Below are 12,091 nucleotides of genomic sequence, written 5' to 3' on the forward strand. Positions count from 1 at the left end.
TTCCCTTTTTTTTAAAAAAAAAAAAAAAAAACTTTCAGAGCAATTTGCAATAGGAGAATGGCTGAACTACTTGAGTTCCCAGAGCACTGGTGAGGAGAGGCTCTGAGTGCCAACTGTGACTGCTGGGAGATTCAGGGTTACACCCTCCTCCCCCTTAAGCTCCCAAAAGTCCAAACTGAGCTGAGAGAAGGATTTGACCTTATTTCTTGCATTGCATTCTGAAGGTAAGTCACCATGATGAGTGAGTACTCTTTGCTAACCAAAGTGCAGTAACTGGGCATGTGATAGCCAGCTTGAGGTTTCCCAGCAGTGTGAGCAAAATCCAGGTTTGCGGCAGCAGCAGCAGAGCGGATTCTGCTCATGGCTCTGGGAGGTGGAAGTGCAAAGTGGAAGCAAGGCAGGTGCCTGGGTTTGGAGGTGAGCACAGCCCGTGGCTCCCAGCAGCTTGCTCCCATGGGCAGCCATCAGCTGTGTCGTGCCTGCTCAGCCTACAGCCCTTGTGAAATAAGTCTCATTGTTTAAATTCCTTCAGCTAACAGGTTTTACATGATAATCCCACAGGCTGATAGCACATAAGCCATGGAGGCCAACTGTCATCTGGGGACCTGCCTGATTGCTTGCACCCACACTTCCTTAAATACAGACACAGACACTTCCACCCAGCAGCTCAGGCTGGGAAATGAAGAAATACCAAATTTGGTTTAAAGTAATTTCAGCAGGTGGAATGTAATTATGCAGGCTGGAAAATAGCCGAGGTGCTGATTAGCACCCTACAGAAAGCTACAGGGAAGCGCTAATAATCAGGGTTATTTGATTAGCTGCTGCTGCATTCTGCATGCAGAGTGCTGTGTTCCCCACTGCGCTTGGTGGCTCTCCTGGTGCTTGCCCTCACGTGCCCCCTCCACAGGGCTGGCAGGCACATCAGTGCACCCTCTTTCCCAGGAAAGTAAAGCTCTGCTGGCACATAAAGGATTGGCCTTTGTACTCAGGCCTGGCCTGAGTGCTACAGCCCCTGGTATGTTTTGTTTCTTGTTTTTTGCCTTTCTTTGGGAGCAGGATTCAGCCTTGGTGAAGTCTGTGGAACTCTGCCTTTGACTGGCTCTTTTGCTAGCACTAGGAAGTGCTTCCAAGGAAGCTGAGCTACAGCTTCTTTTGCTGGTTCAAAATAAGATATTTATGGTCCTATTTTTTTACCACTGGTATTCCAAAAAGAGAATGTTAAAGCAGATTTGGTATGAATGGCTGTATTCTGTACAGTTTTACAGTTTAATCAACATCTCCTCCGCTTTTTCAGCCAGAATTTCCTTGTTACCATCTCTTTAAACCTTATCTAATTTCTGCTCCGTGGCTATTGTTTTTCAAGTGCCTTTCCTTTGTTTTCTTTACTGAATCATTTCCACTGGTTTTCAATTTTACTTTCATTGAATCATAGAATGGTTTGGGTTGGAAGGGACCTTTAAGATCATCTTGTTCCAACCCCCCTGCTACTGGCAGGGACACCTCCCACTAGATCAGGTTGCTCAAAGCCCCATCCAGCCTGGCTTTGAATGCTTCCCAAAAGGGGGCATCCACAGCCTCTCTGGGCAACCTGTTCCAGTGTCTCACCACCCTCCCAGGAAAGAATTTCTTCCTAGTACCTAGTCTAAATCTGCCCTCTTCCAGTTTAATACCATTTCCCCTTGTCCTAACACTACATACCCTCCTCCCTAGCTTTCCTGTAGTTTCTGAGTTTCTTTACTGATCCTTTTTTCCAGCTAACGATAAAGAACTGCCAACACCATAAATATACGTAATTTAAGTGATACTTTATAACATAAAAAGAATGGAGGCACAGGAAGGAAGTATGTATTTTTAGAAGAAGAGGATGTTGTGAAAGTACCTGCAGAGAGAGGCTTACCATGAGGATGTTGAAAGAACTGTGTGTAGAATGCTTTTATGCATTCTTTTATGTATTTTTATTGTGTGTAGATGCTTTTATGATTTGGTTTCATCTGAGGAATGAATCCTGGCCTGATGGAGGAACTTAGCTCCTGACCATGAGGATCAGTTTGTTCCTAAGGGGACACCATGACCACACAGTTTCAGTGTGAAGAAAGAGACTTCTGTATTGCTCTGGTGAACTAACCTCACACGTCCCAGTGCTTGGCTGAAAGGCTGCAGTCAACTGCCTTGGTTGGGAGGGCATGGCATCAATCTGGAAGGGACAGTTGGTGCAGACAGAAAATCCCAAAGAGGTGCTCATGTTACTGATACAAAATTGCCCTGAAAATGGGTGAGACCAACAGATTAGATACTAGAGAACGATGGGAGGCAGTTTGTGTCCCAAAATTCTGGTTAGTTCCTGTAAACTCCATTTTAGTCTGCTGCCCGTCCCAGCAGGTGAGAACAAGTCTGTGTAATGAAGCAGGTTGCAACATTTTGCTGGGGTACATGCCCAGCTGGGGCATCAGGATGGCCATGTCTAGCACTGACTGCTAGGATTTAAATGACTAAATCTATTTTTTTAATAAAACTCTGGAAAGTTTCTACACCACTAGAGACCTGTAGCTCTCCCACGAAGCAAAGCTTCTGCTAACAACACCTACTGCACAAACACCATGCTCAGCAGAGCAGTGGGCTCTGAATAATAACTGATTTGCCTTCCTTTAGATCCATGGCTTTCAGCAGAAGCCTTGTGAGATATCTCCTCTCCGCTCCTTATTTCCCTCTGCAAAACCATGCTTGTTGCAAGAATTATGCTCTTGTCCCACCTCTACCTTGCACCTCAGGGAAAGGCTTTGGTGTTTCCTGCTCCAGGGCAGGGCAGGGCACCTTGCACCTCCGCTAAGGCCAGAACAATGTAAAGAAGGCAAGTCATGAATAATTAGTCCCTACAAATCTGCTGTAACATCTTGATCTCCACCAGAGATATTATTGGCACCTGGAGTTGCCTTCAAGTGCCTTGGAGATGGGGAGAGGAGGGAGCCAAACAGCTGCTTGTCTGTGGATTTAACCCAAATCCCTCAGCCTCCCCAGTAAAACATGCCTTGCAGTACCTCAGAGCGCGGCCTGCAACAGCACATCCTGAGGCAAGAGGCAGCCCTGACTCACAGCCTGGAAAAAAACTATCACTTCCAGGCAAGGGCCGGGCCCAGCCCACACGTGAGGTGCACCGTCCCTTGGAGAGGAAACTGCGCTGGATACGCCGCTGGTTTCATTCATCTCCTGTGCTGTGCATAGCCTGATGACCTTGGTGAGGGCTGCCTGCTTCAACTTTGCATTGGTGCTCTTGGAAAAGGGGTATCTTGTGCAGCCTGCTGGCATGGAGCTCTGTGAGAATGGTAAACGCTCCCTGTGGGACCAGTGGCACAGTCTGCACTTCATCATTTTCTTCAAGTCTGAGATTTCTTCAGGTGGGCAGAGAATGATGTGTCATGGCACTGAGCTTGGAGGGCACCAGCAGTGGTGGTGGTTGGTTGAATCCCCCAAGCCCAACACCTGGGACAACAAGATGGCAGCAGGGCAGCTGGGTCCTAAATCATCCTTCAATGCCCTAAATCCCCATCATAGAAGGAATTTAATGCCCCTCCTTCATTTCCCAGGTGACAGTGTATTTGGGCAAGCCTGCTGCCTCATGCTCAGAGTTTATACACACACCAACGACGATGGAGTTTTTGCAAAGGCCGTGTGTCTTTCTCATCTCCAGGGGTAGGAGCTTCATCAGACATTTTCAGTATTAACAGCCTATTTAAATTCTGTTATCAAAACAGTCAGTTTAGTAACAAAACAGCTGAGAAACAAAAATGCAACTAAACAATCCTCATTACTTCACATGATGAAATTTCACTTTCAACCCATCTCAGAACAAAATGCTCTCAAATGCAGGCTCATGGCTCTGTGCTGAGCAGCTGCTTGCACTGCAGTCTTCGGTACAAGTTGCCAAGAATTTTGCATTTTTCCTTTCAGAGACAAGGCTGGAAAGCTTCTGAGCCCTCATGCCTGATCCAAAACTGTGGGGCTGCATTTGATAACCTTTTGATTTAGATAAAATTTTTAAGGCAAGCAAAGGAAAGGACAGCTGAGAATGCCTAGATTGAAACCTAGGTGAGTGTCTACACGTACTGAAACAGGCACCAAAATGTATCTCCCAGCTTTAGTGGGATTCCTCTTGATTTAAAGTGCTCTGAGCAAAATCAGAGAAGGGCTGGTGGGCCGGCACCTTGGAATTGCAAGCAATAGGGTGACTGCAGTTTGGCAAATGAGCCTTTGTCAACTGGATTTAAAGAAATGCCTGAGGCAATGTTCCCAGTCTCATCAAGAAGGAGTTTTAAAATGACGTGTTCTGTTTGCACATTGGTGTGTTTTGTGATTCAGCTGGTGAGTTCTGACTTCTCACTAAGGCAGGGTGACTGCTCTCCAGTCATCCTCTGTGGTATCTGTAATTTCACTTCTCTATTTCTGTACAGAATGCAGAAGTATTGTTCAGTAATTAAAACTGAACTGAATGCAGTTTGTTTTTTTCTTCATGAGAAATTACATCAGATAAAATGGCATTTAAAAAGGGAACATAAGAATTATAGGGTTCTTAATAGCTTTTACCCAAAGTGATGTAATTTGTCATGATCCAAGAACAGTTTGCCACATGAAGTCCATTTTCTTTTTGTCTAAATCAATGTGAGGCTCATTCTTTCTGCTGTAAAAATCAATGGCAATTTAAGAAGTTGGGACCTGTTTCTGTGGAAATCTAAACCAGATCATTCTCTCTTGTGCCTCTTCCTTTTCACAAAAGAAATCAACGAACCTATGCCGTGTTAAGCTTCATCCAGTTCTAAATAAATGTTGATAAAGATAATTCCAAAAATATTTCACTCTTTTGCTTCAGAGGTTTCCTTTATATCATCTTACCCATATAGCTGGATCTGTGGATTTTCAGCAGTTCTACATGAATTTTCCAAAGTACAGAGGGCTGGACAGCTTTAGTGTAGGTGATTGTTTCTCACTGCTATGTGACTTTGGGGATCCTACCCTGCACATCCTAACAAGCTTCAGAGATATTCCTGAGATCCTTCAAAGTACAGACATTGCTTCCCCCAGCTGTGGACTTGCTACAATTCACAGGGGCCAGTCACAGCATTCATTTGCTCTAAGGCTTCACTGACAAATAGAAAAACTGATTGAGGTCCAGTCAATACCTGCTATTGTAGGGTTGCTTTCTTTCAGCTCTAGTTGTATGAGATTGACCAGCACGGTTTTCTTTCTCCTTGCAATTTCAGCCAAAGAAAGAAGAGTTAATGCAGGGAAATAAGCCTTTTATGGGTAAAAATGACAACAAAAAAACACAGAAGAGCGAAATTAGAAAATGTATTAAGTGCCCATTTTTGAGAGACTGCGAGCAATTAAAGCAGAGAAGTCTGCTTGCAATGAGAGGAGCACACTGCATTAAGTACCACAGCCTCTATCTCCGCAGTGACAACTGACATTGCAGTTTCACTGCTCCTTAACTCAGTGCAAGCACCCACTCAAGCAGAAAACAGTGGTCCTGTCTTCCCCTGCTCCCAGTTCTCAGTCCCATGCTCCACTGCATCCACACCAACGTTCATGCAGCATGCCAGACCCCATTACTCTCTGAGCAGGTTCTTTTATGCACCGTGAGCAGCATGTAATGTTTTAATATCAAATTTACTTATTTGACAATATTTGACATTATGCAGGATTTTGATTATCCAGAGTGATGCACCAATATACTGAAATTATAACATGTATAATACAGCAATTTTAATATACAGTTGTTTCACAGTACAAACACAATTGCTATTACCAGTATCTACGTGTTCTCCATCACAGTTCTGCGTGTTCCCAGTTGCTGGGAAAGAATAGGTGGGTTGTTCTCTTCAAAGCTCATTCTGATGGTTGTTCAATTTTAATATCCATGTTGGGCTGAGCCACATATACACTTCCACCATGCTGGTCTGGCTGGCTCAGGAAGACAATACTTTCTACTGACCATCTTAGGGAAGGCCATTTACACAAGCAGTTGACCTGCTCAATTGATACTGTTGAGCTGTAGCTGATTAGCTAAAACAACGGCCACCTTCCGGTCCACTTGGTGTTGAAATAAGTTCATCTTCCAGATATGCTCTGAGGAACATGCTTAGTGGTCATGGTGGTTGATGGTTGGACTAGATAGTCTTAGAGGTCTTTTCCAACCTTAATGATTCTGTGATTCTATGACTTCTTTGCAATAGTTTTGGTCATTTCCTACATTCTTTCCTGAATTTCGTAAGAACATCTTTCTTGCCTACCTCCTCTGAGCCTCCTTTCATGGATCTGTATGTGTGCTTTTAGGTATAGGACATTGTGCTGTGATGTCAAACCGGGAATCATGTTTTACAAAGTTAAGGCATGCACATTCATTCATTTTGGGAGCATATGTTTTCCCTGCAGACTTGTGACAAAATCCATACTACACATTGTAGAGTGTAATAGTGTAGTAAGAAACACTGATTCATGCGAGCATTAAACACAGGAGCAAAAATGTGGTGCTAACATACAGATGGTGAAGTTCAGAGCCTTCCAGTGCCTGTGAAGCCTTTTGTGTTGTCCCTGGGGACAGCCAACCCTAAAGCCCTGGTTGTGGGAACACTAAGCCTCCTCCCCAGAGCCATCACCACACGTGGGATAACGTGACGGCAACTTTCCAGTTGGTCCTGCAGAGATTAGTGCTGGGGAAAGGGCAGAGGAAAGGCGAGCACTGTATCTTGAAATAAACACAGGATCTAAGTATAACAAAGCTATCTGCTGGAAGCAGCAGGGCAGCTAACAGGCCTGCCCTCAGTCATGGCCCATGGGAGCTCCACAGAGACGAAGCAGGACCTCGCTGCACCAGGCACAGTGCAGGCACATCTAGGGGAGAGCCCAGTGGCTTCAGACACTCGCAGAGCCACACGTTACTGCCCAAGTGTCAGAACCATATTATTATTAAACAAAATGCATTTTCCTACTATCCTTTAAAGAGGGCAACCTTCTATCATCAAAAGGGTGAGTTAAGCTGAGTTTGCTTGTAGTTCTAATCCTAATGGACTTCATGCTGTTGCCATTATTAGACAAGCCTTTACCATGTGGGTGGAAGCCGAAAACCAGCCAAGAGTGAAGAGACAAATAAGAAACTATTTGAAGAATGGGGATTTCAAATGAGAGCCTTTGATGATTAATGCACTGCTGCTGCAGTCATGAGAACTGGGCTAGAAGTCGAAACTCTGAGCTGCCTCTCCTGTGGGGTTAGTGCTCCAGCTACAGAGTTGGAACAAAACTGTGATGTTTATAGAGAGAGACGCAATCAGTGATCCATACAAGAGATGTAACAAGGCAACTACCTTGTCAAAATTATTTGAGGAGGAGCAGTGTATAGCAAAAAGCAAACAGGCTTTGGCGATGCTTTTTTTCCCCATAAAAGTAGGTTGAAGTAAGCAAGATATATTGAAGCTGACGGTGTATTGTTTGGCAGCAGTTCAAAGCTAGGACGTTGCTTGTGCTGTTTGGGGTGTGCACCTGCTATGTGCAAAAGGTAAAGGATGAGGGGCACAGAGTCTATGCACAAAATAAAGGAAGGAATTGCTTATTCCTCCTGAGTCACAGAGGATGCTCTGCACAGCCCCAGCATGTAAGATAAACATATTCAGAGAGTGTGTGGGAAACTGCCATATAAAATAATAAAATCCTGATGTTTAATGCTGGTGGGTGCACACACATAAAGGAATTATTTTAAAAAATACACTCCATTGAGCTTCTCCTGGTATATGACAAAAAGACAACAGATCTGTTTACAAAGACTATTCATGTGTGGCTAAGTCCACACAGAAATCTCCATTCAAGTGAAAGGTAAGGTGGGTGTGAGGATATCACCTATGCTAAGCTACAGCTTCAGAGTGGTTTTTCTCAGCAACAACTGCATCCAGAATGTAGTGCATTTCACCAATAAGTAGGAGTTCAGACAATTTTTAACTCATCTAATTATAGCACATTTCTTGTGATACTGTAATTAAGAGCACCGAGGCACTCTCATATATATGCCTAGATAAGCTTCTGGTGCCAAGACGAGCTGTTAGCAGCTATAAGTGCCCTCGTTATACACACTGCTAATTTAGATGTAGTTAAAATATATGTAAGGGCTCAGGCACCTTAAGTGAGTCCCTGCAGGCAAACAAATTCTGCTAATATTCTTCATTTCTCACTTCCAACAGGAAATAAGAGCACAGTTTATTTCCGTAGTTGAAATGATGCCTGGCAACTCACTGAATGGCAGTAACATGGAGCATCTGAGTTCCTGCTGTTTCCCTCTGTCCCAGTGAAGCCCTCCCAGAGACAAAGGGGACAGGGGACACCCCAGCACAGCGATTCCCACCCCGGGGCCCAAGGCAGCAGGGAATGAGCCACAGCAATTGCTCAGAAACATTTGGTCCTTACCGTGTTTCACTGAAATATGTTATGACAAGGAGGCCTTCAGGCAGGAACTTGACAAGGCTCTCAAGAGCTGAAGGTTCATGAAGTCTGGGATTGCAAAGATGAAGGAAAGTAGACCTAACGATACTTAATATCCTTCTTACTTAAAAACAAAACAAAACAGCCTGAAACACCAGAGAAACTAACTCCTGTGAGCCTACAGCTTTGTCACACTCCAGGAGATAATCACACCTTACACAAGTTATTTGCCTGGCAGTACTGCAACACTCAAAGCAACTGCCAGTTTCAGTGTATCTGGGCTTCCTCAGTCAGCTTCTTAGAGCACAGAAAATAACTTGTGGTTTCTGTTTCAAAACACAAGAACAATATGAGGTTGGATATATGCTGTTACCGCTTTCAGTTTTAGAAAAAGTCAGTGCATTAAATCATGCTGATAATAAAACAGAAAGATAGTAGACCAGTAATACTGAATCTCCACCTTTTGAATGAGAAAAAGGCAATTACAAGAATTGCATACAGTAGAGAATTTCTCTATAATTGATCAGATAAGAACATTTGCTAATATATACAGTTAGCAAATAATAACAACACAGCTATTAGACACTGATGCAGGTAAGTTGAGAAGTAGAGCCTTTTACCACAGAAATCACTGAAAAGATTAACCTTAAATGCAAGAGACAAAACTATCTCAAAAGAGGAAGTTCGTTTAATATGTAGTCATGCTAGAGAAATAAAGACAGATCAAAAAGAAAGATAAAAAAAAAAAAAACACCATCACCAAGGACTGGGTCTCATAATCCCAGTACATTCATAAAAGTAGCTGCTCATATGTGTAGATCTACGACCTTTCCCCTCTGAGTAGTCAACAAAGCCCACAGCATAAACTCATAAACTCAGCACACTGGAGCTCAATCAGGCAGATACGGATGTGACAGAGTAGTACATAGTGTCTGATAATAATAATTCACTCACAGTTCTGCTCTGACTGCCTTTAAAAAAAAAAAACCAAAACCAATAATTTCTAGAAATCCTAATAATTTGTAAGATTTCTGTCAAAGGACACAAAACAAAGTTTGTAGTGGACAAATAATCAGGTTTTAGCAGACAATGACTTGGAAGTTTTATAAATGCAAAATAATGATGTAAGCATGAAAATGGAATTAAAATTATAGCCCCAATTCTCTACCGAAGACAGAGTAAAAATGTCCAGCATCATAAAAAGTGTCAGGTTTAATGGAAAATATTAAAACTGAAAGACAGAACTCTTCTTTTTTCCAAGGACCCTACCATCATCTCCTGTTGACTTGAACGTGAGGCCTTGGCTGGCAGTCTCCATCTCAATCTGTAAGGTAGGGTCTGTAAAGCAGGCAATCTTTGTGATAGGGGACATTCATTCTGACTGCTAACCTTGGACAGCAGGAATCTTCAGCTCTACTCAGGAAAACCTCATGTGCCTAAGGGTGAGGGAATGGATTAGATTACCTTGAAAACCTTTGCTTCCTAATCGCCTTGTGGTGAGTCATGAAGCCTCTCTGGAGAGCTACCAGGACAATGCCCAGTCTTCCTTTGCAGCTCTTTGAGTCATTGTCAGCATTACTCCAGTGGGGTGCACCATGTCTGTGCCTTTAATAAACACAAAAGCTTACAAAGGGAGAAGAACTATGGCAGAACTTGAGTGCTCTGTCAGCAAACAGCCTCCTCAATAATAGGGCTGCAGTAATGACCTAACACCTACATTGACGGTTCAGGTCAAAGTTTAGTGCCAGGGCAATGTGAATGAATTTAATACTTGAAAAATTAATTAAAGTTTAATACTTGAAAAATTCCAATAAGCAATGACAACCATTCAGATTTATGTGCATGCTCTTAGATAAGTCAGAGCATTTACAAAAATACTTTTCCTTGCCTATTTTGCATTAAAATGGTATGATTTGCTGTTAGCTCTAAGCAGTGGGTCAATGTTTTCTATCAGTAACAGAATTATCCTAAACAGTTTACACTGGCTATGAGAAGCAGATAGGGAGCTGGATTTGCCTCCAGACAGAGGTACACTTTGAGCAGTTTTGAAAATTAGATGCCCCTGACTGCCATTTCTAACACAGGAGCAACTGGTGCAGAATGACGCACGAGCACTACCCGCACAGCTAGCTGAGTATGTGTGCCTCTTGGTTAAGTGAATTCTCTTTTCCTCGTGTTTTATCTTCATGACTCTTTTGAAACTACCCGCTCCTTTACTACTTGCTCATCAGAAACACTTTTAATGTCTCCTACTGACAGTGATAGCCATCTAGCAGTGCCACAGGGGGAAGCTAGCTAGTAGACAATGGCAAGATCCCCAAGGCTTCTTGTTTTCTAAGCTCAGGGCAATCAAAGCTTAGCAGCCAACTGATGACACCAAAGAAAAATGCACGTATCTCCAAGTAACAAGTAATAAGCAGCATTGACAAGAGTGGGTTTTCACCAAATTTTCTCTCTGACATGCAGCACCATGAGAGAGAAAAACACGCTATCAACAACAGCACAGAAAACTTTCCAATTATTTAACGTATGTTCTGTTTGGCTAGAAATAAAACATTTTGCTATCGCAGGGCACCATCTGTTCTGCCTCTGGGGTAAGCCTGGCTCTTAAAATACATCACAGGTTTGCTGAGTTTATACAGTCTTATAAAATAATCATTTACCTACAGCACCGAACACTGGAGGAAGATATAAGAAGAGGAAATGCAGGAAAATAACTGCTCTTAATATGAAACACATGAAACTGGATTAGAAACATAGGGGCAGTACCCTGCCTCCAGTCTTGCATGTGAGAATTTTGCCCTTCATGGCAGATAGCAAAAGCACTCTCAAAAGTTACAGCAGTTGGTAACACGATCATCCCTCAGAACAGAGTTAGCGTGTTCACACCAGCTCTGTGCTGAAGTCTCAAACCCACAGCTTCACCCTGCCACTTTTTATAGTACTTGCCAAGTAAGGAACTGCCAAGAAACCCCTGACCGGAAGCTTTTTGCAAAAAAATCAAGTAATCAAAAGACTTAGACAAAGTTTTACAAACAGCATAAATCATTTGTGCTTTGCACAGTAGAAGAAATTGCCATATTCTGAACAGAGAGAAACTGAAATTCCAAGCCTGGTACTTTAGTCCAGCATTTGATTTAAAGTGAACAGTAATCATATCCCACTTATCTCACTGATAAAGAACATGGGACTGCCACAGTCAGCCTGGACAGAAGCCAAAGCAAACTCAAGCAGAACTGAGGATTTGCATTGAGATGACTGTCACAAATGATGGTTGTTCATTCAAATCAAGAAAAATTGGATTAATTTGTTTCAAATCACAACAGAGACCTATTCATTATAGTATGCATGATGAACCACTACTAAACATGCATACTGTGGATATCTAGTTGATTTTAGAGAAGGAAAAGATCTGGTTTCTCACCTCCCCCACCTCCCAGAAAAAAAAAGTAATAAAATGTAGGCACATTTCCCTGCAATGCACACTTCATCACTTTATCCAGGCTAATTTCAAGCAAAACACCGAGGGACCTTCTACTCCAAACTCTCTATCCAGTGCTAGAGCCCTCACTGACTCTCAGTTCTACTTAACAGCTGATCCAGCTATTGCCCTCCTATCTGCATTCTCAAGCAC

Source organism: Numida meleagris, chromosome 3 (genome assembly GCF_002078875.1).
Source record: "Numida meleagris isolate 19003 breed g44 Domestic line chromosome 3, NumMel1.0, whole genome shotgun sequence".
NCBI classification, from domain to species: Eukaryota; Metazoa; Chordata; class Aves; order Galliformes; family Numididae; genus Numida; species Numida meleagris.